This window comes from Accipiter gentilis, chromosome 21 (assembly GCF_929443795.1).
Source record: "Accipiter gentilis chromosome 21, bAccGen1.1, whole genome shotgun sequence".
In the NCBI taxonomy this organism is placed as follows: domain Eukaryota; kingdom Metazoa; phylum Chordata; class Aves; order Accipitriformes; family Accipitridae; genus Astur; species Astur gentilis.
In genome coordinates, this window is record NC_064900.1 from 18,901,986 (window position 1) to 18,927,470 (window position 25,485).

General features: G+C 38.0%; 1 long non-coding RNA gene across 1 annotated transcript; it reads left to right on the forward strand.

The window, feature by feature from the left end:
* Window positions 1–294: 294 nt before the first annotated feature.
* On the forward strand, window positions 295–24,841 carry LOC126049127 (uncharacterized). The gene is made up of 3 exons (XR_007509109.1): window positions 295–410; window positions 21,199–21,246; window positions 24,725–24,841. It is a non-coding gene; the product is annotated as an uncharacterized LOC126049127 (long non-coding RNA).
* The last annotated feature ends 644 nt before the right edge of the window (window positions 24,842–25,485 follow it).

Consider the following 25,485-nt stretch of genomic DNA (forward strand, 5'->3'; position numbering starts at 1 on the left):
AAAACAGTGCTATTAATGTGTCTGACTCCAGTTGGAGTACAGGATCCTAAACAGAACAGTTTTGAAGACTCAAGATATTAGCAATGTAGCATTGCAGATGTAATCACAAAAACTATTGTGGTCACATTTGAGAAGTTTAAGGCTCGGATGCACTTCTTGGATTTGGTGACCACTCTTGGACGTTGTTGCTTTAACTGACGACTCCTAGTCCACTTCAGTGAGAGAACTGGTGACTTTTTCGCTTCTTTGAGAGGTGGTTTAAGCTATTTTACTGTATTCCCCCACCCCAAATGATGAATATTCATGCATTCACTCATTTATTCATTTGTTTATTCCGTTTCAGCCAGGGAGCTGGTACCCCAGAAGAGTCAGAGGGCAGTTACTTGAGGTGTTCAACTAACACTGCAACAGTAAGTCTGATGACTTTCTGTCTTATTTACTTCATTTTGTTTAAAGCATACAGCCCATCCAATGTTCGACAGGGGAAGGTTAAAGGCGTCACCCCACAATGCTGTAAATAATGGTGCCCAGTCTTGCCACAGTTCTTTGAGGTTGTGTGGCTAAGGCCATCTGAAGGGAATTATCCCTGTCTCAAAGTACATCTTTTTCTTTCTTGTCCCACTTTACTGTGGGTGACTAACAGAAAAAGTTTTTAATTAAAAACTTTCTTATTTCATTTAGTGGGAAGCCTTAATTGTGGCAAGTCTTAATCCTTTTGTTTATATGAACTCTGGTCTGTGGTTTGGGTTTTTCTTTACCACCCTTCCCAAGTGTGCCATATGAATAGTTTTCTCAATTATTTCATCTGCCCTGGAAATTATCTGTGATTCCACTCTGCTTTCCAATACACTCTTTTTATTCCCTTTGCAGTGCCAACTGACCAGGCTTTTTGCTTTAGCTGGTGTCAGGCACACACACTTTTAGTTTGAGCCAGTCTCGGACTGGGGCGGCACAGCTCAGTCTACCAGAGCTGCCAATTGGGGTGACCCCAAAATAACGCACAGGAGCTGTAAAGGAGTGAGGCTGAAAACAGCAGCGCAAATGATGTAAACAAAGTTTACTGTGTTGGGGAGCTTACTCTGTGGGAAGGTATCATTTGCTGTGGTACTGATGGAAACCCAAAACAAATATATTTAGGCATTTTGCTAGACAGCAAAGCGACGGGCGAGGGGGGAGGGTTTGTTGCATTAAGAGTGGTAATGCTATTGACAAACTTGAAAAACAGATGAAGCCGCTTGATTAATTTTTGGCAAGGAAAAAGAAAAGCCACAAAGATGCCAAAATAAAGAATACTCCATTGTTTTGTTGTTGTCCCTAACATACCTGTGAAATAGTTATGTGCTTGAGTTACAGTGCTTAATTAGCTCTGAGCTATCAAAACCAAAAGAAAAGAACAAATCTTCATTCTTGGTTAGGGTTGATTAGACTCAGTGACCTTGCATTGCGCTGTGATTTTGTTGCTACAGGAAATTCCGGGTTTAAAACTGGATATTGAAGAACTTGGTATACCTGTGTGAGAATGAAAGAGAAATAATTTTAATGCTTTTATTAGCACAAAATGTTGCTCATGCACAAAATAAGATCTCTATGTCATTTAGAAAATCACAAAAGATTTTTAGTGGTAAAACAATATGGCTTTAAAGATGCAAGATAAGAAGAGGTGGCTTTACTTTGCTGTACCACCTGAGGGTTTCTCCTTCAGCTGTTGAGGTCACTTGTGCAAAGAAGGGAGCACTTTTCCACTAATGTAGATGCAAGCCACTGTGCCTGCTGGATTGCAGGCTGAAAAGTATGTCTTTGTCTGGCCTGTGTTCACTTTTCAGGCAACTCATCTCAAGGCCCAGAATTTCTTGAAGTTAATATGAAAATAAACAGATACGAAGATAGTGGTGATGCACGGAGTGTCTTTCTGTAGGAAGTATGAACGTATTTCCCTCCCAGATGTGTCAGTGCTTTTGCCCATCATGCCTCTAAAGAAGCGTTCTCAACCATCCATGCATACGTATTTGTTTTGGCTGTTTCATCAGTGCTCTGTAATGAACAGTATCTCCCAAGAGCTGAGTTCCCACAGTAGGTAGATCCTGTTTATAGCCTTCAAGCTGCTACAGCCCCCTGTTCCTGTCACTCTCATCTTCTTACAGTATGGGTGATCTCCAGATATCAAGACCTTTCTTTTTTTAAAAAAATGTGTTTAATTATAAACAATAGAGTTTGAAAGCATTTAGCTTGAATGGCTTGCAACTAATGTAAACTGCTAGTTAAATCTTTTACGATATTCACACTTCTTTCAAGTGAGAAAAAAGGTTTTAATGAGTAAAAGCATATGTATAACACAGGTAGTGGGTTAAGATACTTTTGAATACTAAATTAATAATTATACGTTACTTTGGGTGAATTCGAGGAGCGCTAAGAGCAATATTTATTTAATTTTGTTGAAGTGAGTTTTGGTATTCCAGGCAGACTACAGTCAAGTTTCCTGAGGCAGTTTACAACAATACTTTTATTTGTGCACTATTCAGAAAAAAATCCCGCATCACTACGGGCTAAGAAGTAATAGACATCCTCTCAATGCCTGAATGCAACAAAGTGTAATAAAGTAACCAGTCAAATTCTGAAGATATAAAATTTCTTGATCAAAAGTGTAAAACTTGAGGTTGTAACACAGAGATGCTTTTCCTTTACTGTCCCCTTTAACAATTGGGAAACCTGTCTTAGTTTAAATTCTCTGTTACTCCATCTATGATTTCTGGTGTGTTTTCTTCTTCCGTTGAATCTGGGCAACTTCAACAGGAGTGATATCACCCCTCTGGGCCAGATACTGTTAATCATTTTCTGGGTTTATGTGACTGCCCAATCTGTACCTAAGAGACTGATGGAGTCCTGCTGGTCATAGGTGCTGCTAGCTATGGGAGGAATGATATCTGAACCCCTTTCAGCAAAGAGACAATTAGTCCCTGTAAGCGTAGTTCATTATTTTTCTCTTTCTAGGGATTTTTGAACAGGACTTGCTGTTCATGACTGTTTCTTGTTTCATCCTTGCATTATGTTTATGTCAGGAAAGACTAAGGACCTGCACTTTGTGCCTGACAGGGATGCAGCAAGTGTTATGTTCCACAAAAGAATGGTTGTGGGCAACCGTAAGCTACATTAAAACCTTCAACTCAGTTTTTTTATATATGCTGAGATCAGGCTATGATTAACGTAACAAATACAAGAATTGAGAGCTTAGGCTTCCATCTATTCTTTCATAGCAGACAATGAGAAAAGTATGATATGCTTACAGTAGTCCAAATTATGAAGGAGAAATACTTCAGAATTTTTGCTTAGTGAAATTTGGTTGCAGCATGATGCAAAATCATCCACCTTTTGTCCACCATTTGAACACCTTCATTTCTTCACCAACATAGTCTTCAGCTTGCAGCAGCTCACTTCAAGTAGTTATTCCTTGGCCATTAAGCAATCTTACCCAAGCAGTTTCTCCAGAAACCAGCTGTACTTTGCTGGTGCTGTAAGCCGTCTTCTCAGTTTACATGCAAACTGAACACTGAACAGGACCCAGGAGTTTATTTCCTGCTGTAGACCACACAGAAGAGGATTTCTTGTGCTAGAAGGGCAGCTTCCTATAATTGTTAGCCTTTAGGAAGAATCTGAGGAGGACTTAAATAAGGTTAGTATGTTCCCCTGCACATCCGCCACTTCTTTCAATAGGGACAGGCGTTCCTCTCTCCTTCCCAAGCGCGGCGCTGAGCTTTGCACAGAAATGCGGAGTGGTGAGAGTGACTCTTCCCTTCCCTTCATTGGTGGTAGGGAACCAAACTGAAAAATTCTTGACTTAGTCTAAACACTGGTTAGCAACAACTGAAAGCATCAGTGTGTTATCAACACTCTTCTCATACTGAATCCAAGGCACAACACTATACGAGCTACCAGAAAGAAAATTAACTCTATCCCAGCCAGAACCAGGACAATGTTCATGTGTCAACTTTAAAAAGCCCAGATTCCTGCATCATGGCTCAGGTTAAGTCTTGCTTACCTGATGCCCTTTTTTTTTTTTTTTTTTTACTCTATTTTCATATTATATTTTAATCTATTACTATTCTGAGTTAATTATCATTAGTGCTGATTTTTCATTAACCAGCCATGATACTATTTTCTAAACATAATAATCTGTTAGTAATGTATTAGTTAAATGTAGATCACAATAAAATAAGCAAGTTTTACTGTACCTTTATTATTTTTTTGCATATTAACTGGTATTTTTGGTTTTAATAGGTTTGTGATTTAAAAGTACTCAGGGAAGTGAACGTAGTTTTAAAATAATTATCAGAACGTACTGAACATTTACTACTGATTAAATGATTTTGACTATTAAAAGGGAGAAAACACAACTTTTATTATTTCATAACTAGTGAATAACTGTCTTTTAATAAAATATTACACAATTTAAAAATATTTAAAATGCATTCAGTACAATGTGTTGATTTTTTATTTAGTATTGTTACAGTATGTTACAATTCTAATGGCTACAACTATGTTAGCATGGAAAAGTTAACCAATGCTCTCAGGTTTCTTCAAAATATTTATATGTAAATTGCTTAGGTTGGTTTTGTTGGTGTTTTGTTTTTTTTTTTTTTTTTAATGAGAAAGCTTAGTAGAAGTCTAGCAAAATATAGAAACACACCATAGCAAAATATGAAATCCTTACATCTGTTTGCTAGCATTACCTCCTTTCATATTACTAAGAATCTGCTAGGCACCGAGCAGATGTTTCTTTCTAACGTTGTTGCACAGGTATGTTTCAAGTAGCTTCTTAGCACAGATGTTTCTGTGTATATATACACCTTTCATTTGCTAATACTTTTTTTCCTGCGTAAACAGCAGATTGCATTGCTGATGCCTTTTTGATCAAAAGACAGTGAACTCCTCAAAAACGAAGCAGGTTCTCAAGTGAGGCTTTTCTTTGTGTTCTTACCGATTCTTCTTTTTCCTGCTCAAGTGATGATTGCTATCAGTGTAAGTTATGGACTGGATCTGGTTCTCTGGTGCCTTCCTTTTTCTGTAGCACAAAACAGCACGAATCATTCCAGGGTCCTAAGCAGCTAAACACTTGAGCACGCATTTGACATAACATAGTTATTTGAGAATAACAGAAAGCAGTAAATCTTAACTGTATTCATATTAGACGCATAGTCAAAAGCTGTGGAAAAAAATGCTTTCCTCCTCTTCCCTTCACCTTCACATTGCCCTGTTCTCCCCATGGTGTCTGTGGATTACCTCTCTCTGTCCAGCCCATCACCTTATAAGGTTTTTCTTTCACGTCATTCTGGCAGGCAATGGACTCAGGCTAAGTATTTGTATTTCTGATCTGTGGGGATCAGTGTGAGGTTCAAGTGGGTGTCTCAAATATTGTGCCTCTCTTCTACTAATGTATTTAACAAACGGTGGGCTGGAGGTGACAATTATAGTCTTGCTTCATACAAGTAAATGCATGTTTTTGTATGCGCAAAGGTAAGGAATACATTGTCTATTACACTGACTCACTGGAGGAGCTTCTTTGAGTCTTGCAGTATAAATCTATAGTGTGATGTTCACATCCAGCCTGCTTGGAGTGCAGCAAAATAAATGCACAGCTGTCTGCACCAGTCCATGCAGACAAAAGTGTAAACTCTTGGGGCTCTATAGTGGAACTTGCTTACCAGATTTTTTTTTAAAGCAATTGTTCCATTATCATAAACCTGATCTTCTTGAACTTAAATTATAGGTTGATTCACTTCTTTTATGTTGTATGGATATTTCTCTTTTTGTACATACAGAAGGGAAGCTTAAGGTTTGAGGTGCTATGTCGTCATCAGAAATGAATACGAATATGAAGTTGAAAAGTTTGATACAGCTTCCATCTATGTTTAAAAGGAAATTAAATTAGATGGAACTGTTTCTTGCTTTCCTTGGTGTTTGTAAACTAAATGGGAATGTATTAGACTGATAAAGTTTTGCAGAGCATGTTATAATAGTGGTATCTTGTATTTCCTTTGCATCTATATCTAAAAAGGAAATAAATCAATGAACTATTTTTTAAGTACTTTTTCATGTTTTTCTAGTGTATAGACTCTGTGATGAAAATTATTTTCTCAGTCACTGCTACAGCAGCTTCCGGTATTTCACTAACAATTGCTTTTCACCTTCTATAAAACTGCAGGAAAATCCTCAAGTACAAAATAATTTCTCCCAATATACGGTAGAACATTTTTAAACTGTACGTTCTGCGGTAATTTCATGGTAGATGTGAAATCTTCTTTGCTCTGGTCCCTGTCACTCCCTCCCCACAACATTCTCAATTTTTATCTCTTTCACTGTCAGCTTTTTCTCTGTCTTCTCAGGCTTTTTAAATGGAATAGCAGAACTATGAGCATTAATAGTAATCAGAGTTTGAAGGTGCATTTATAGCAACCAGAGTTTGAAGACACATTCATAAATGCCTCCTGAAGTTAGGGGATACTAGAGAAATAGTTTCCTAGTGGACACATATTGTGTATTTGAAAGGACTGAATCACTTTAAATCAATTACATGCATAGTAAAGAATATGGCACATTATGGCACATTTTTGCACAAAAACATACTGCCATGGCAAAATTTCATGGTGTATACTTTATCCACAGTGTTGTATTACTGGGCTATCTTATTAGATGCATTAAAACCTGTAAAGCTGAAGTGTGACATAATAGTCCCTAGATTCTAATATGGTAAGGTTACTAGGCAACTGCTAAGAAATCTGTTACTTTGCAAGTATTATAGTAACAATTTATGGAGCTTCAGATTAATTTTAGGTATTTCCAGATTAGATTTAGATTTCCAGCTCTATTTTTCTGAAAATTTATTGTGTATTTGTTGTACCTAGTTTTGCAAAGTCTGTGCTTTTCTACCCATTAGTTAGAACATTCACTTCAAGAACCATTTCAAAAGTATTGGATGACAAAGGGAAAGATACTAGTACACTTGATCCATGTCTTTTTATATACCCTCAGGTACCCCCTCTGCAAATCGGCTTAGACACGTGATTTCTCCTGGCTTCTTAAAACTTGTTTAGTTCCTAAGGTCTGATCCTTAACTACTAAGATCTTTCCTATGAAACTTTAATCTTAGTTAAAGGGCTTTTTGGAAGAAATTGTAGAAAGGACCAAGGCAGGCTACTGGCCACTAAGACAGTGTGCTCTTGTTTTAGGACACCAAGGTATGTAGCAAGCTGGCAGAAGAAATTAAACTGAGAGCACATCATGATGAGGAGTGTAAGCTATACACCTAAAAATAAAACCTTTGCATTGAGAATGGAAGTAAAAGAACAGATAAACAAGAACGTTCAAAAATGAATGCAGAGCTGAGATTTTATTTCTAATGTTATGAAGGCCAGGAGGACAGATTTTCTTTTGAATTTCTTGATATTCTGGAAAACTATCTAAATATCTAATGATAGGCACTGTAAGGCATAACTGAACAATGCAGAGACAGGACCCTATTTGTCCTTAACACTCTGCAACTTCTCATAATATAGAAAATGACAAGGTAATTCATGAAGGCCTCCTGTGCATCTTACACAATAGAGGCTTTCTGTCATTTTGGGATTATAACAGGGTGTTCCTTTCTTGAAGGCAGCTAAACAACTTTTTTTTCACTTTGTCTCCTGAACAGTTTTTAATTACTCGATATCTCGTTTTAAGAAAAAAAAAATAAAAATTGCTCTCCTGAGCCTCAAGATGGTATAGTAGATGGATCAGTTACCTGTAGTTGCCTAACTTTTTAACTTCTAGTATTTGAAAATGTTGACCATGCTAGCTATTTTTCATGTTCAGAAACAATTATTTGAAGTATTTATCCATATCTGTCATTGATCAAGATGAGATCAAGCTCTGTGCTGTTTTTCTACGGTCAGTGACAAGTCTGTAACTCTTAAAGTTTAATAGTAATGGTGTTTGAATTCTGGCCTCTTTCATTCAAAAGTTATGATCTGCATCTCATCTCAGTCTAAGCTGCTAAGTGTTTGCAGACAAATCTGTGTTCCCAGATACCTTCTTTTTGCCCAGCTAGCCTTGTGCATGCACATTCTGCTCTGGAGAGAAGCAAGAGAGGAGTATTGTCAGAGTCGTTCTGTTTTCTAGCAGACAGCAGAAACAGGCAAATTGGGCCAAGCTTATAGTTTTAGCAGTTCTTCCTCATCAAGTACATATGTGTCTCCTCTTACTGCTCCCAAGGCTGTTCCCACTGTGAGCTATGTTAGCTCTCCAATAACTGAAGGATGAGCATAGCTAGAGATATAGAGGGGCTTAACAGTAAGCCAAGAAAAAGAAAAGGTGAGAAACTTGTTCTACTTTTTAGAAAATAAAAACTGTCTGGACTCCAACTTATCTGAATTTCCATTGAATGTTACTGCTTGATATTAAATAAAAAGCTATCGTGAGGTATACCCAGTTAATTTCTCTGATTTCCTGGATGAGGGGATGTAATGAATTTTCTACAATCTGTGCTTCAACAGATTGGCTTGTATCAGCACAAAAGCTGTGTTCAGATCAGTAATTTTTCACAATCAATGTGCTGAAATGATAAGATATGGAAAGATAAGAGCTTGGCGAGTTTATTGGCTAAGAAATACACATTACTTGAGTATTGTCAAGGCATGGGCTTCTTTGAGTACTGGCTCAGTACTTTTACTTCACAGGAACTAGAGTCCAACCTTCTGTGAAGTGACTACATTGATTATTTTATTGTCTTGGGTATAGGGCCAAGCTAACTACAGCGATGAGGATCCTGAAAAATCATTAGTAGTAAAATCTGTTTTCCCAGCATTATATCAAGTTATAGAGATTTCAGATGATTGGTTCAATGCCAAGACATGCCTCTCAGCTTTGTTCTTGATATTGTGACTTACTATACAGGCAAATACTTATTCTTCCAAGCACCCATTCCTTTTCTTGCATCCAAATATTGCTAGGAGTAGCCACACAAAGAGAAACCTGTCATGTATTCTAGCTGACTGGAAGTTCAGTTTCCCTTTTCTGTTCTCCCTTTTTAACATTTTTTTCCTCTCATAATGTGGGATACAGCTTAATGCAGTAAAAAAACCCAAACATTCCTGAAAATGAAGAGATGTAAGCCGCAGGCAGTAGAGCTGTTCAACGAAGTCCTAACTGCTCCTCCTCACCCCCCCCTCCCACCACGCTGGCACCATGTCTGCAAGTTCTGTACTCCTCTTCTCTGTAAATGTCTTGGCTCAGAACGGAAACCTAAGAAATCCTTAATTTTTTCTTATCCTCTCTGTCCTGCATCCTGCCAGTAAGAGCTGGGGTGCCCAATAGGTTCCAGTATCAGCTGCAGCAACTATGCTCACCCTGTCAGTGAAGAGAAAAGCTGTAGGTAGCCAGGCAAGCTCAAAGGCTCAGCACTCATTGTGAACTACTCCAGGACAGTTAACAGAGTAAACAAAATCAGAACTCAAGTAAACATGAGGAAATTGAATTGTTCTCAAACATTATACAAACTTTATACCTGCATAAATTTTTTCCCTAGTTGTTTTCAAACTGAAGTTTTCTTTGCTATTGTTTCATAGCCTTTAAAATGCGTTTAGACACACATGACATGATTCAACTTGTAAGGTAGTTATAACATGCTCTACTTCTCTTGCACCAATATAAAGAGCACCCTATATGTTATAAATATAGAGAGAGAATACGTTATTAGAGATACCTGCTGCTTCTATGTGAAAATATTACTTCCCTTTAGTGGAGCTATCTTCTTAATACTCTCCATTTCCAAATGTGCCACATTTGCTTGATAGAAGTATATATTTATTAAAAAAAAAAAAAAAAAAAAAAAAAGCCAAAACCCAAACAGAGTATTTCAAAAGCAAAATCTCTCTTTCGTCTGAAATGGCATTCAAAGACTTCCAGAGGGCTGAAATCTCTCTATACCGTGGTGTAGCAGAGCTCCTTAGCACTGTCTCATGCAGCTGGGAAGCTTGTTTTCTCAACTGTCAGTCACAGGACCAAGCTGTGGTATGTTATTACTTGATCACTAGGGTAACAAGTTGGAAAATGCTAACTGTCTTCACCGCTACACAGGTTTCATTCATGTCTTTGCACTGTTAGACTGGCATAGCCACTGCATCTGTTTGCTTTACCTTCTCTGTTTACCTTTTTCCCTGCAGAACCTGTAAATTTGATATAAAACTATGAAGGAAACAGAGCCCAAACTCTGCTGGAGAGAAATCCTGTTGAGTTGTTTTATTTTAACTTAAATTTTTGTGGGGGTGGGAGAAAATGGAGAAAGTTGCTAAAACAGTTCATGCTGTTCTCTGTTCACATAATCCCTGACAGTCGTTTCTCCAGACCTGGAGGTTCAAACGGATAATGGAAACGTCTGGAGGAATGCCAAGAAGACAGAACAAGGGAGGTCCTTACCACAGTAAATCAATAAAAATAAGAATGTTTCTATAGTTTCCATATAGTATAGTTTCTATGTAGTGCAGAGAGGTTACTTACCTGATCAGAATAGAGAAAGACCCTTTTTTCATCCATGAGGATGCAACAGAGTAGGTAAGCTGTATTTACAGAAAATATATTTGGAAGTAAAATAGTAATCTGAGAATTCAGTTTTAATTAGTAAATCTTCAGAGGTCTCCTGGGAGTGAGAGAGGAAAGGTTGTAAACTTCAAGCTAAGGGGAATCCAGGGGCTCAATGAAGAACTGTTTTTAATTTCCCATGAACTGTGTGGTCTTTGTTAAGAAAGACAGTTCCTTTCATCCAATTCTGACCATCCTCAAACTTCAGTAAAATTCATTTACAACGTGCACTGCCTGTGTTTTTCCCACAGGAACAGCATACTATGAGAGTACAGACATCACAGAAGGAGGACTGACTATTCTAGCTTAACTTTATTTTTTAATATCTAGGAGTTAGGCTTGGACTCTGTTTAGGTATATGATCTTCCATCTCTCTGTTGTGCTGTAAAGCCATTAAATTTGTACAGATGTGGTTACATGGGCAGTGAAAATAGGAAGTTTAATATCCTCATTCCTCTCCATCATGGATATAGAACTCTGAGACATTTTACTGTTTAATAATAATTAAACATATTTAATGTTATTTCTAATAAACAGAAACAAAAGTCCCGATTTTAATAGTGTTTGCATATGCAGTGAGTCCCTACATAATGAAGCCAAAGTGTAGATCTCCGTGGATTTGCTGTGCTTTAATTAGGCATTTTCTGACTATCTTATAGTTTTTCAGTACTTTAAACCCAGGGAGGGTAGAGTGTGAACAGAAGCAGCAAACTTGACAATTATTTTACTGGGGGGGGGCATATACTTATAGAAGTTTGACCATCTGAAAGTTCTGCAGAAACTTGAAAAAATAGTTTAAATCCCTGTTTTAGAAGAACTTCATTTTGGGCACGTAAATAGTACCACACTGAATGAGAATCAGATGTGTTAATCTTTGCACAATTTTGACAAATTATTTTTACATAATTTGACCCGTTCCTATCAGCTATGAGCACCTCGCTTGAGATATAGCACACACTCAGCTGACATTAGAGCAAAAGATATCCAAGGATCTTCACCAACTTAGAAGATCTGTCCCTGAAGTACTGATTTATTGGTTAACCTTCTCCTTCCTGATTACATCTTGTACATTAAACAGTGTTTTCCTTTCTGTAGTTTTCTTTATTTCATCCCTTTAAATACATCAAATCTTGATGTACAGGCAGTATCCAGGAGACTACTGCATCCTGTATAGTATCACTTGAAATTAATTAGAAATCAGGTGTCAATTAACTACACTTAAATTGGCCAATTAATTTTCTCTGTAAAGAGCCAAAATGTTTTATATATGTTGCATGTAGGTCATTGTTTGTTTCTTCTTCGGCTGCAGAATCAGCTAATGCAGACTGTCTCTGATCTCAAATTTCATTCAGTCTTAGCATAATTTAGTAATTGGTTGTCTAAGAGACTGTGCACTGTAACTAGAACTTTCTTCTCCCTGCAAATAGTTTTAAAGTATTTCACCAATCATTTTCTGCTCCTAATGCTAATCTCTGTGTTTCACCGAGTTACTGCTGCTTGTACAGAAAAAAAAATAACAGAAAAAATATGTTCCCATTGCATTGTATACAAACAGAAAAAGAAAAAGGACACAATGGGTAGAAAACCAGTTGGTTTTCAAGTGTCTCTACTAGTGCAGGCTGACTAGTGCAGTGTGTAGTGAAAAATAAAAAAGGAAAAATACATACATAATGTCTTTCCTTTAGAATTCCTTATTTTTAATTACCTTCCTGTAACTAGTTCCCTTAACTCCTGAAACACAAACTAATATGATGACATTTACTCCATTTTAAGGTAAAGAAAAAGGGGAGGAAGAGCTATGAACTGCAAGACTAAATTATAGTAGTTAACTGCATAAATTAACATGTATCATATAATATGTAATTAATATGATTCCCCAAAGCAAAGAATGTTTGCAGCAACCAGCAGTGGTCGTGGTTTGTAATTACTGTTTCAAGAAACAGATGAGCCTGTATTAAAGGTCTAGTGACTGATTAATGGAGATTTCTCACACAGTGGGTAATCGCCTGGCTACCAAGAAAGCAAGAAACATCTCTCTATCACTCTGTGTTTTAAAAACAGATTTTTGTTCCAATTCTGTTTGAATATATGGATCTGCTCCAGTGTGAAATTAAAATAGATTTTAAAGTCCTGAAAGACTTTTGTCTTTTAATCAGTTCTAATAAAAATATTCAAAATATGTAAAAAGCATTTCCTTCATGTTGAAGGTGTCAGCCTCTCCCCTCACATTTTTACCCATGTTATTCTCCAGAGATAAAGTAGTAACTGCTGGGGAAATTTGAGACCTACCCTGTTTTCCAATATACATCTCATGTGGTGTTATAATGACAAATTTTTTCCTGATATCTCTTTCATAAAGACTTTTTTAGATATTTCCTAAGCCAAATGATAATGCTTAGTGGTTTATGCTTAAACACATTTTTTAATGTATTTATATTTTGTTATTCCCAGAGGAGGAACTTATTTTCTTCAGCTTCTGTAGGGAGGATCAGTCTGTTTTACCTAAAAAACTCTTTCCACTTCCAATCCCAAAGTAGCATAAATTATACTTTAGTTTTCTTTGGCTTCTGCCTACAAATTATATAGCTCTGTCTCCATGTATTTAATTTTAACAATACAAGATCTTGCAAACTACTGGGAAGGGATGTTTCATTATTCTAGTTTCTTCACTGTAAGGTAGAGCCTTTTTGTTTGATGAAGCAAAATAATTGTCCATCTGACTTAAAGAAAATTCTCTGCCTGTGAACAGGTCAGTGATTCATATTCTATAGAAGTCAAGGTAGAACCTATTAATGAACACAGTGTCTCACAACTGAGCCCGCTTGATGATGTTCTTCAGAAAGAGTCACCCCATGAAAAGAGAGATACTGTTCTTAAAAGGAGCTGGAAAGCTTGCTGTGACATTATTAAAATATTCTATTTTTACATGAGGGTCAAGTTGGAACAGCTCCAGTGGTAAGTCTGTGGCAGTCATCTTACAATGAGCACAGTAGGATAGGAAATGTGTCTTTGACTTCAATCCCATTAGTAACCTTCCACATGAGGGAGGTCTGCCAAAGGGTCTGTAATAGATTGCTTTTAGCATTGTTTTCTATTACACCTGTCATTAGCTTGTGAGACTTCAGATCACAAGGTCTTTTCAACACATCTCAGATAGGTAACTGGCATTCATTTTTTTTTGCTTTGAATCGTGTTTGCTCTACTAATGGCAGGGTCTTTAAAAACAAAATAATTTGTTCCTGCTCAAAATAAGTATTAGGTTGCATAAAGTACTTCATTCAGGAGTTGTCATCTCTAATAGTTTCTTGATTTTTCTGGCATCAGATGCTAAGGCTTTAAATGTGAATTATTGCTGTTAAATGTTCATAACATTTAGCTTGATGGTTCAGCGAAAGTGCAAATGTGGGTGTCACAGAAGTTGTTAATAATTAATGCCTTTTAATACGAAAATGTTAAAAATTGTCTTGAATTTATTAAAATCTGCCCCAACTTTAAAGCTGTCTTTTTGGCAGCAATCTGATCCAATATGACCAAGATTGCTGAGGGTCTTAATAGACCTAGTTTTTTGATAAAAAGCCTCCGTTAATAATAGTGCTCACCCTTTAAATTGCCAAATAAGAAATACTGCTAGGATATTAAAATTTTTAACACTGCCTGATGTCACATGCTTGTAGATCTTTGATTATTGCAACTCGTTCTTATTTAACTTCTTCAATTAGATTCTGCTGTCTCAGGAGATGGTAAAATGCTGGAATTAAGATATTATTCCATGGATTATCTCTGTCCATCACTCTCCCCTTGTATTATATTGCCTTCAATTAAGCATTGTACCTATTATCAAGTGTTTACTGGCATTTGTATTTACCCTATTATATATCAAGACTGCCTATATCTTCTCTATTCCTGACAGAACTTTGTTCATGTTTCCGTGTTCTTCTAACCACACCAGTTTGAAGTGCCTCAGCAAAACTCAAACCTCATGCACCAGTTCTTCCAGCTTTGAATCAGCTTACATCTTCTTACCAACTACTAATGCTCAAGGCCCCTCGGTTCTTCTGAATCTGCTCCATAGTCTCTGCTCTCCCACCTTTAAGGTTGTCTTCTCCTTCTCCCCAGAGGTGACCATATCCTAATTCGCTGCCTCTTTCCAGCCTCTTTAGACCGCTCCCATCTGCTCTGTTGTCACCATCATCCCATCAACTCAAATATCCTTAGTCTACAATCCCCATTTCCTTCCATGCTCCATTGTTAACTTCTTCCAGCCTGATCACCTCACAGCACCTTGGACCCTACCCTCCAAGCAAAATCTTCTCTGGTCTGTGTAACTTGTAGGCCATTTTTCCTGCTTGTGGCCGCTTTCTCCCTCTTTTATATCTGCTCCTCACAGATGCTCCTGCTGCCACATGTACTTCAGTACTAATGGCTTGCTTCCTTGCTAGCCATGTCTACTTCCACACTTACAAGGCTTCTGTTCTAAAAAAGGCTTCTGTTCTAAAAAAGGCTTGAAAATAAAAAGACTCAGTCCCCTGCCCAAATCCTCCCACAAGTAGGACACAGTTCCTATGTGGATTACACATTCCCACCCCTATTTTGTTTGGCCCTTTGTAGAGAAGGTGGGAGGCACAGAAAGAAGAGATTTTCCTTGCCATTATAATGACTGTTTAAATGACTTTTGAATTGCAGTTAATGTAAACATACATATTGAGTTACTACACCTTTAAAGAACTATCCACACAGAAGAAGGGAAGGGTGAAGAATAAACTAGAGCTCTGCCTTACATACAGTCCATTATCTAGCATCATAAGTCTGATAGGAATACCTAATAAATCCAGTCAGAGTTCCTGGTATAAATACCATTTTAAGAATACAGAGAAAAAAATGTTGTAATAACATTAGAATAACAACTACTCGTGAAGGTTGTCCCATAGGGGAAACCTGCTGCACATACCTTCAACAGCGCTGCCTCACTGTCTTGTCTCTGATCTCAACTAAGTTTTAGGAGTGCCAGCAGACTGCTGCCTACTAGATATACTACCGGACCAAGCTGATGATTGTTGATGTTGTGCAACTGATTTTGGATTGCAAATCATTCATCATTATGTTGATCATGCTGGAAGGTTGTATCTTTTTCATACCCTTTCCCATTATGTGCAGGAAGAAGCATCTTGCCTGTATATTATCATCTATAGAAAATTGTTGACTGAATGAGGCTTTTTTTTATTTTTCCCAACTTGAACTTTTAAAAATATATCTTTCTGCCCAATATTCTTCTCACCTTGTGTAAAGTGATGGCTTAACTCATTTGTTTGTCAGCTAAATCATTCTATAATTTTATGCCTTTTTTCCCTTTTTTTTTTCTTTCTTTTCTTTACTAGATCCTAGGACAAGGATGTCAAAATGTCTCTGCTTCTGGTTGTCATCTTTAATGTGGATACATTTTCATGGTTCTACTCGTTCTCCATTCTTAACTCATCTGAAATGTCAGGTTTTGTCACACTACCACCAGGTTCACAACATCCTAAATTGACAAGTATATTGAAATTCTGAATCTCCCTAGCATGAAGAAGGGAGGGAAGAATGTTATGTTGGGTATCCTATTTCTTATTTGGCTTGCGTGGTGAATTTCCAACTTTGGAAAGACCTTTCTATGTAGTCTTTTGTAACTGCTTTCTGGGACAGCCTTTTGAATTGTGTCATCTAAATTCAACTGAATAGTGCCAAGCCAATGCATTTTCTCTTGTTTTAACCTGGATTCAATAGAGCAGCCTTTCTTTTCAGCAGAAATATTTCTCACTAAATCCATGCATGATTTGTTGTAAAGACACAGAGAAATTGTTTCTTCCTATTCTCCCTTTCCTTGGTGATAAATTGTTACTTTTCCTTTGCAGTAGATAGTTAGCTACATACACAAATAGCAATCATGCAAGCAAGAAGGTTTTGTGACCTGGAAATCTGCTTCATCTATAGGAGCTTTAAAATCAAGTTTCATTTATATTTGGAGGACAATGTTATTAGCTAACAGTTAGCTTGTTAGACATTAGTCAGAAACCTACATACTGCTCTGTTCCTTTATTTTTTTGCAGGCACCAGTTGTCCTGCCAGTTATTTGTTAACACTACTTTTCTAATCCCAGGGTGAAAGTCTTCTGTTCAAATGAACAGCCCAATCTTTTCTCTCTCAGTCTTCTTGCTATCCTGCCATCTTTATAGAGGCTCATCAGTGGTAGGACCTAACCTCTTTATACTGAATGACCAATATAGATAATGCAGGAACAGGCTATAAAGGACTTAAAAAATGAAGACAAGAGCTTATGTTTGTAAAATAAAATGAAGAGGAGCCAGTGAAGAGATGACAAAGACAAAGCAAAGGGCTTATGGACATGATCTCTTCAGCAATGTTTTCTGGAGGAATATTGAATGTGTGAGATTGCATTAGTCAAGGCAAAAAGGAAAGGGTTGCAGCTATTGATATAGGATGAAACTTTAGACAAGCACTTTATCTGTGAAGGCAAGATAGGAAAGATGTGTCTTAGACATCTGGTAAAGAACTCTCTGCAAGTCTTCAACAGAATGTGAGAATCTAGGGTCAAAAGTATCACCCATGGCTGGGTGACAGGCAGGTTGTTGTCCACAGAAAGAAGATAACAGAAGGGCTTTGAGGAAGAAGAGGAGGAGCGGTAGAAGAATTTTGGGTTACTAAGGGATTGTGGTCTGAGACTTGAAAGGAAGAGCTTAGATGTAATGCAGAGTAATAACGTGCAGCACCAAATGTTGGTGTATCTGGGTTCTAATTGTTTGGTTTCCAGCTCTGCAACAGGCCTCCTCTGGGCTCTTCGATAAGGCATTCAACCTTTCTGTGTCTTTGTTTCCCCATCTGCCAGTGAATGATAAAAATCTAGTTCACAGGTGCATTGTCTGGCTCAATTAATTAATATTTTGAGGGGTTTTTGCAGTCATCAGATGGCACAGCTATGGGAATGCTAAAGCTATTAGTTAGCGATCACCACTAAAACCAAGAAACACAGAAATGGTCCTGCTCTCTGAAGCTCTATGTAATTAATGTAAATTACTTTGTGATATATATATATATCTCAAAGTACAGTTTTGTAAAAATAACCTGGGACCAGAATAAAAAAAAAGATTGAACTGCCCTAAAAGGCATAAAAGCACATAGGAGGATTAACAAAAGCACATGAGCAGGCAAGACATTTAACTAATTTTTAAGGACAGTGGTGCATAGCCAGTGCCTGGTTAGGCATTTGTGTAAATCCTGTGGCATGCCTAGCTGCATCTTCAGATGTCTCAGTGCATTTGCAAAACTGGCCCACACACCCAAGCCACTGACTTTGAGGCCATTAGCATGTCCTCTGTAGCTGTTTGGGAGTTCATCTGACTCTGTCCCCAGCCCCGTGGGATTCATTGTCATGAGGCCGCTGAACAGGTGATGATGGTGAGGAGACCTTTGAAATGGACTTTGAACTTGAAATGAATCTCTGTTTTAACAAGAGGGGAAATTGTTATAGAAGTGAGCGGGAAGCTGAGAGGGATGAAGAAAAGGGTGCTCTGTGTCTATTCAGCCAAACTGCTGGCATCCCCTCTTCCCAATAGCAACCTGAATTGTCCTGCCTCTTAAATAAGGGTTCTCAAAGTTTTCTTCATTAAGGCTGGTGGTGCTGCAGACAGATTCAAGCAATGTCTGGCAATGCATATGTGGCTCTGCATGCCATATGTGATCGGCAGGACAGGCTGTGGTTGAACGGGTACTTGGAGATCTAAGCCAGCTTTGCATGTGAAATGTCATGTCCCATCTCGTGCCCTGCATTTTGCTGCTCCCTTATTGTTTCAGCATGCTCAGGGGCCAGTGCTGGGAAGGAGGCATAAACTTTTTTTGTTTAACTATTTGTTGTGGTTTAAGCCCAGTGTTCCGATCCAATGCTGGGGAAGGTTTCAATATGATCCCAAGAGTGAGATTAAGACACAAACAAGGTCAAATGCCATATACCCAAAAGAGTTTTTATTATCAAAAGTATCAAAAGTAGAAAATAGTAGCAATAGGATAGAATGGAAGAATAGGCAGAAATCAGGCAAGCAGTTGGGATAGAGTTGCAAGGATAGTCACCACCATGGATTCAGCGGCATCCCATTCGTCCTCAGTCTTCAATTCTTCGGTGGTGAGTGCACACCACGGCTTGTCTCCACGGTCTTTTATAGGGCATATTTCGATGAGGTATGCACATATGTATTGTTCATGCACTGTTCACACACTGCAGGTTTCGTCTATCACACCTTTGCATGACCAAATCTTATCTCAAAGACTACAGTTTTTGTGAGAATAGTAGCGTCCACATTCTTACATGCTTGTCGGCTTCAGCCTGTTTCCTCTCCTGAATGCCTCAGTGGCCTGGTAATTGTCCTTATGGACAGAGGAAAGTCCTGTTTAGACAGGCCATCTCAGAGACAAAGAGCTCAAGATAAGCAGTCCACAATCCTTGAGATGAATGGCTTGAGAAGCCTCTCACACCTAACAATCTTTGAGAGAAACAGCTCAAGATAACAATTCAGTCTCTCACAGGCCAGTCAGCAACTAAGCCCCACACAGCCACTTGCTCACTCTCCCCTGGTGGGATGGGGAAGAGAATCAGAAACGTAAAAGTGAGAAAACTCGTGGGTTGAGATAAAGACAGTTTAATAGGTAAAGCAAAAGCCACACCACACCACCAAACCAACCAAGGAATTCATTCCCTACTTCCCATGGGCAGGCAGGTGTTCAGCCATCTCCAGGACAGCAGGGCTCCAGCACGTGTAGTGGTTACTTGGGAAGACAAAAGCCATGACTCCGAATGTCTCCCCCTTCCTTCTTCTTCCCCCAGCTTTGTATGCTGAGCATGATGTCATACGGTCTGGAATATCCCTTTGGCCAGTTGGGGTCAGCTGTCCCAGCTCTGTCCCCTCCCAACTTCTTGTGCTCCCCCAGCCCACTCGCTGGTGGGGTGGGGTGAGAAGCAGAAAAGGCCTTGGCTCTGTGTAAGCACTGCTCAGCAGTAACAAAAACATCCCTGTGTTATCAACACTGTTTTCAGCACAAATCCAAAACATAGCCCCATACTGGCTACTGTGAAGAAAATTAACTCTATTCCAGCCAAAACCAGCACAGGAGTCTTTAACACTGGGTATTAAAAAGAAAAAAAGATAAAGTGCATCTGAGTTTTAGTTCATTATCAGTGTGATGATGACAGCAAATCCTAGAGTAAAGAGAATGCTTCAGAAAAATTACCTAGAAAAATTAGGACATGCAAAAGGCTACATAATTTATTAACAGCAAAAATTCCTGACAAAAAGTGCTCTGAAATACTAGTTCGCCTAGACAGAACCTAATGACATGTTTCAGCTGAAGGAGACTGCTGGCTGGAGCAGGAATTGGGCACAGCTAGTAATATGGAATGTAAACCAAATGTTCACAGTATGCAAAAATGCATAAATAGGACTCAAAGTAGTTAAATTTCTAGAGAAATGAAGGAGAATAGGAAAAAAAACCCCAACAGATATGCAGATGTCACACGAGTCGTGTTCACATTCTGGATTGATTGATTCATTATATGTTTTAAGTATTTTAGGTGTTGATAGAATGTCCATCCCCATCAATCATTTTAAAGGATTTATTGGGAAGCGCATAGATACATAGATGTGTATTTTAACCCTGAGATGCTATGACTTTTATACCTGCTTTTCTTTCTTACCATCTTTGATCTATTTCCTCTAGCATCTTTTGTCCCAATTCTAAATCCTTATTTGCAGTAATTTATAGTGCAATATAATTATGAAAATAATTTTTGAAGATTGATGTTGTGTATTAGTGGTTGTGGCTGTTTAACAAATCAGCCTGTTCTATTTGGATTTACTGTTGTGTACATAGTTTTGTAAGGAGTAAATTTTCTGCTGCTTGTTAGCTGTTAGTAACCTGTATTTCATGTATGCTCCCATATGACTTAGTCCAGCATCAGACATTAAAAGAACAAAACAAGCTTGTGTTAACTCATTACTGAGGTAATTAATATTTCATTCCTTTGACAGCAAAATATCTGGAGGAGGCAGAACTGGAGCAGGGTGAAACTAGTGGTTTTGGTACCAGAGCAAGACTGGCAGATGGCAGAACCAGGGTTTCTTAAGCAGGACAGGGAACCCAGGGCCAGGGAATGTGGAGCAGAGCAAGGCTGCTGCTCTACAGCTCATGGTGAGGCTTTGCACAGCAGCCTACTTACTCTTTGCTGGCTTTATTTAGAAGCAAAGAGAGCAGGCTGCTTCAGCAGCTGGGAGGGGTTGCCTGGGAGGACAAACTCCCCAGCTGCAGCCTGCGGAATGATTCACATCCAGGAGCAGGCTACAACAAGAGGCCTGTAATTTGACAGATTGATATGGCACTCATTAATTAAACACTTTCTTTAACTGGAAAGCAGATTCCTTTCTTTCTATTGTTATCCATACAATCTAATCCTTCCCTGCATTCAAGTACGGTGGATGCAAGTTATTTGTTTTTTCCCCCTGTTGTTTAATCTGTCTGACATTTAATGTTTTCTCTAACTTTTCTTCACAGGTCCTGTCGGTGTCCACAAGACTGGGAGTATTGTTCCTGAAAATGAATGTAGGATTTTATAATAGTGTTCTCTGTTTAACAGATTCCCCGTATTTGCCAGCAAATTAAACATAACTTTGTGTTGTGGGAGACACGCTGGAATCTCTGTGGTATCAGCTTTCATCACTCAGACAAGCCACTGGAAATAAAAGCATGACTGTATATCAGCATGCTGGCACTTTGTTTTAGCTGCTGAAACAATAGTAAAACTCACAGCTTCAAGGTAAACTATGTCTGCCAAAACTACCTGAGTTCATAAGAGTAATTGAGTTGTAAGCCCAGAAGAATAATTAAAATATGCAAAACATCTATTGATCTTGAGCATCTGGTGACTTGTCAGTAACCACAGACATGAAACTAGCCTGCTTTAACATACTGTTAATTTGCAGTCTTTGATTAGATAGATTTTTTTGGTATGTATCCATGAAACTAAAGGGATCAGCCCTGCCATTCATTATATTCCTTTTAATAAATGACCTCAGTTTTGTATCCCAGCAGGGAGGTTTGCAACAGCGAATGTTCTTGTCAATTGAAAATTGATCTTTTCCACAGGATGTTCCAAAAGATTAAGCAGGTATCTTTACGCATGAGACTCAGGTCACCTCCATCCTGTCGGTAGCATGTGGGATTTTATTTTGGGTTTGGTTTTTTTTTTTTAGATCTGCAACTTCAGCCTAGAACAGTGTTTCTGAGACCACTGGGTTTTACCTCTTCTACTAACTTTGAAACAAAAATATAACTCACAAGGTAGATAGGTACATGAAAAAATAAATAGTCTCAGTGGAATATAGATGGATAATGACTACACTTGCATCAAGTTGAAGAGAAAAATACCTTTCTCAATAGAGATGTTTCACAGTTTATTGATCTTTGCAAGATTATTTTTTCTCAGCCTCAAAATCTACCACAAAACAACTGACCTTTTCTTTTTAAATAACGTATATAATTTCTGTTTTGATGGACTAGAACCATAGGGTCAGGTCATGCCCTGTTAAATTCCATCGACGGCAGCAGAGTACAACTTGGAATAACGTCAACCAAAATATCTTTCTGTCAAATTACCGTTTTCAAGTCTGAATATACAATACAGTAAAAAAAACCCACCAAACCCTACAAGGCATCCTGGGAAAAAAACCCAAACCAACCAACAACAAAAATACCTTATGCGCAATGTGGTTATTTGGTAATTGACTTAGTTGCAGATTGCATTACAATTTGAACTTGGATACAAATTCATAGAAAGGTAGCTCAAGCTCACAAGATCTCAGAACAATTTTAGGTCAATTTAAGATATTTTCCTCATGAAACACTGCAATACTTGAAAATGTCTGGCTTTACTGAGACATCCAGAGGAGAGATCTGTTTCCAGCTGAGTTGCTTTTCGAGTGAAGCACATTCACTTGGTGCAGATTGAAATTCTGTGTCCTGAGAATGGTTGCATTAAGCCCTTCAGAGCAAAACCACTGGGCAGTGCAAACTCAAAAGTCAGCACGTCAAAGTCTGTATCAGAAGGGTCTGGAGTGCAGCTGCTGTCCAGGCACATGCAGGAAGCACCATTAGTCATCATATTTGCAATCCTTTTTGCGAATGTCCATGCAAACTTGACTACTGCATCCCACTCTGTGTAATCTATTATTCAACACTTTATACTCTGGCAACAATCATGCCCATAGTACTGGATTTGCCTTTGAGACGTGTAGTTTGAAAGGTAGGATTTAGTTCTGAAACTACTGCAAGGCAGAAGTTAAAGCAGTGACGGAGCCACTGTTTCAATCTTCTCTGGACTCACTTAATTTAATACTGATAGATATTAAATGAGTTGCTTATTAGATCAGGTGAAATGTTACAGTTTGTTTCCTCTTATGCAGGGACTAATTTTCTTAAACCTTTCCATTTCCAGATGGTATGCTCCTTGACCATCTTTAATCCAAAGCAGCTGTATTAATTCTTTCTATGGCAGTCCTCTGTGTTGCAATTACAGCATTAGCATTGAGCTTTTCAGACTTGATAACAGATTCTAATTTTATCCCATCTGGTTTATTGTGAGGATTTTTTTCATGCCTGGAGGTGGCTTTTCCTTAATAATTTCTTCTGTACAAGATTGCTGGTAGGAGCTTAAAAGGCTTTCTTTGCTGCAAAGACCAACTGCTGGTTTCTTCTCCAACAGGACAATGTATCAGCAGTTCTCTGGATAAATTGTCTAGAAGTGAATCATTTGGAAGTTCTTGCCAAGCTAGAGAGGTTATTAGCTTTTGATCTCTTTTCTTAAATAATATCACTGCAAAGTTGCCCTAGCATACTGGCATTAGATCTCTACAGGCTTATCTTCTTGAGGGGAAAGATTACAGAAAGCTCCTTTGTTCATTCACGAAAATGAAATAAATAAAATTTCTTCAAAATTAAGGTCTCAGATATTCATGTGAACATCCCACTGCAGGCACTAGGGTGTGTGTGTACATGTGAAGGAACAAATGGGTCCAGCTGCCAAGTGGGAATGAACAGGAAAGGAAGGAATAGTTAAAAAAAAAAAAAAATAACCACAATTTCCCTTCTTTAGTAATTTTTTAGAATCCTTTTGAGACTTGCATTTTATCTTTGCATTTGTGGTTACAGTGGCATGGCTGGCAGTACAGTAAGATGTTCAGAGAAGATGAAGTGGCTTAGCTCAGGTTTAGGCTCCTAGTGAGTGTCCCTAGAGAGTCACTCAAATGATAATAAAAGATGGGAATTTCATGAAAGTCATTATTTCTTTGAAAGATAACTTCTTCTACGTGCTTTTACGTCTCACTCATGCCCACTCTGAATGTATATTTTGTGGGGACTACCATAGAGTCTTCAGCTATCCTTGTGAACTTGCAAGGTTTACAAACTTTGCAGGATGTTAACCATTCATTACACTAGATTATAACACATAAGGCTAGGGAATGAGGTTGGGTCTGTAGCTGTGTATATATCCATCATCTGCAGATAGATGTCATCTTTATGAATACTTTTGGAAGGTGGATCGTCATAGGCTTTGAATGAAACAAGCCCATTCTTCATGGCTGACAGTAACTATTAGAAAGTGGGAATAATTTCCAGCCATTTTTGTAAATATTAACAAATTGGCAAATAACTTTATAGCTGGGCATTCAAGGAATACAGTCTTGATTTTTGCCTCACTCTGAACTTACTTTTGATATATTCTTTAGTTGTGTTGACTTTTAGGCAGTGATTACAACCTAAAATATACATAGGAAATATAAGAAAACGTACGTGTTTGTGAATTTTTTAAACACAGGTTTAGTATTTCTATTCTGGCCTTGCAACAGGTTATACTGTAGTATAGATCCTATATTTGTGTGTGAGTGTGCATGTATATATATATACTGGTATTTAATCAGTTTGGACATCAATAGGGTTGGGCCACACTACCAGTTAAAGTGATTGCTATAGCTTTAACTAAGTATAGTTAAGGTTATGATTACATTTTTTATATATATTTCAGATGCTGCTTGCCTCACTGAAAGACAGTCAGTAAAACTAAGAACATATCCAGAACCTATCTTCAACATGTGGGGGAGTAGGTCACTGCTTGATCCAGACTTTATGACTCAGTAAAAGCAAATTTCTGTTAATCTACATAGTCTTTGATATTTTTTAAGAGACTTCTCTGTTTCATATAGCTGGTATTGTAAAAATATTTTAGATTGTTATTCAACAATGATATGCTCTTTGGGAGTTTGAAATAAACTACAGAAGTTATTGCAGTTTGTTCTTTGTATTTTCTGTGGATTCTTAAATGCTCTGAGTCTCTCCCTGGTTCTCCCTAGTTGAACTGTTGCTACCAAAACAATATTGCAATATTCCTTACCTGTTGGATCGAGTCCTATAACTATAATAACTCCACTGGCGTTTTGCAGTTTCACTGTACAGATCTGTTCACCCTGAGTAAGAAGTTCTTGGTGAAAAGCTTTGATTGTCTTTTTGTTGACAAGGGAGTGGGTCTCATTGCAAATGGTGTAATTTTTGCTGTCCTTATATATTACCCTGGCTATATTTTTTAATAGTTTTTACTAGTATTAATAATTCTTTTCTATGAGATTTATGATGCCTAAGCTCCTGCACATACTCGTGTGTATGTCCCCTTCACCCTGGTATTATTTGGGCATTGGTACATTAAACCTTCTTCACAAATTGGTGACTCAGTATTTTTGTTTTAGCTTGGAATCAAGGTGCTGAAAAGTAAATGTGGGTCAAAATAGCATA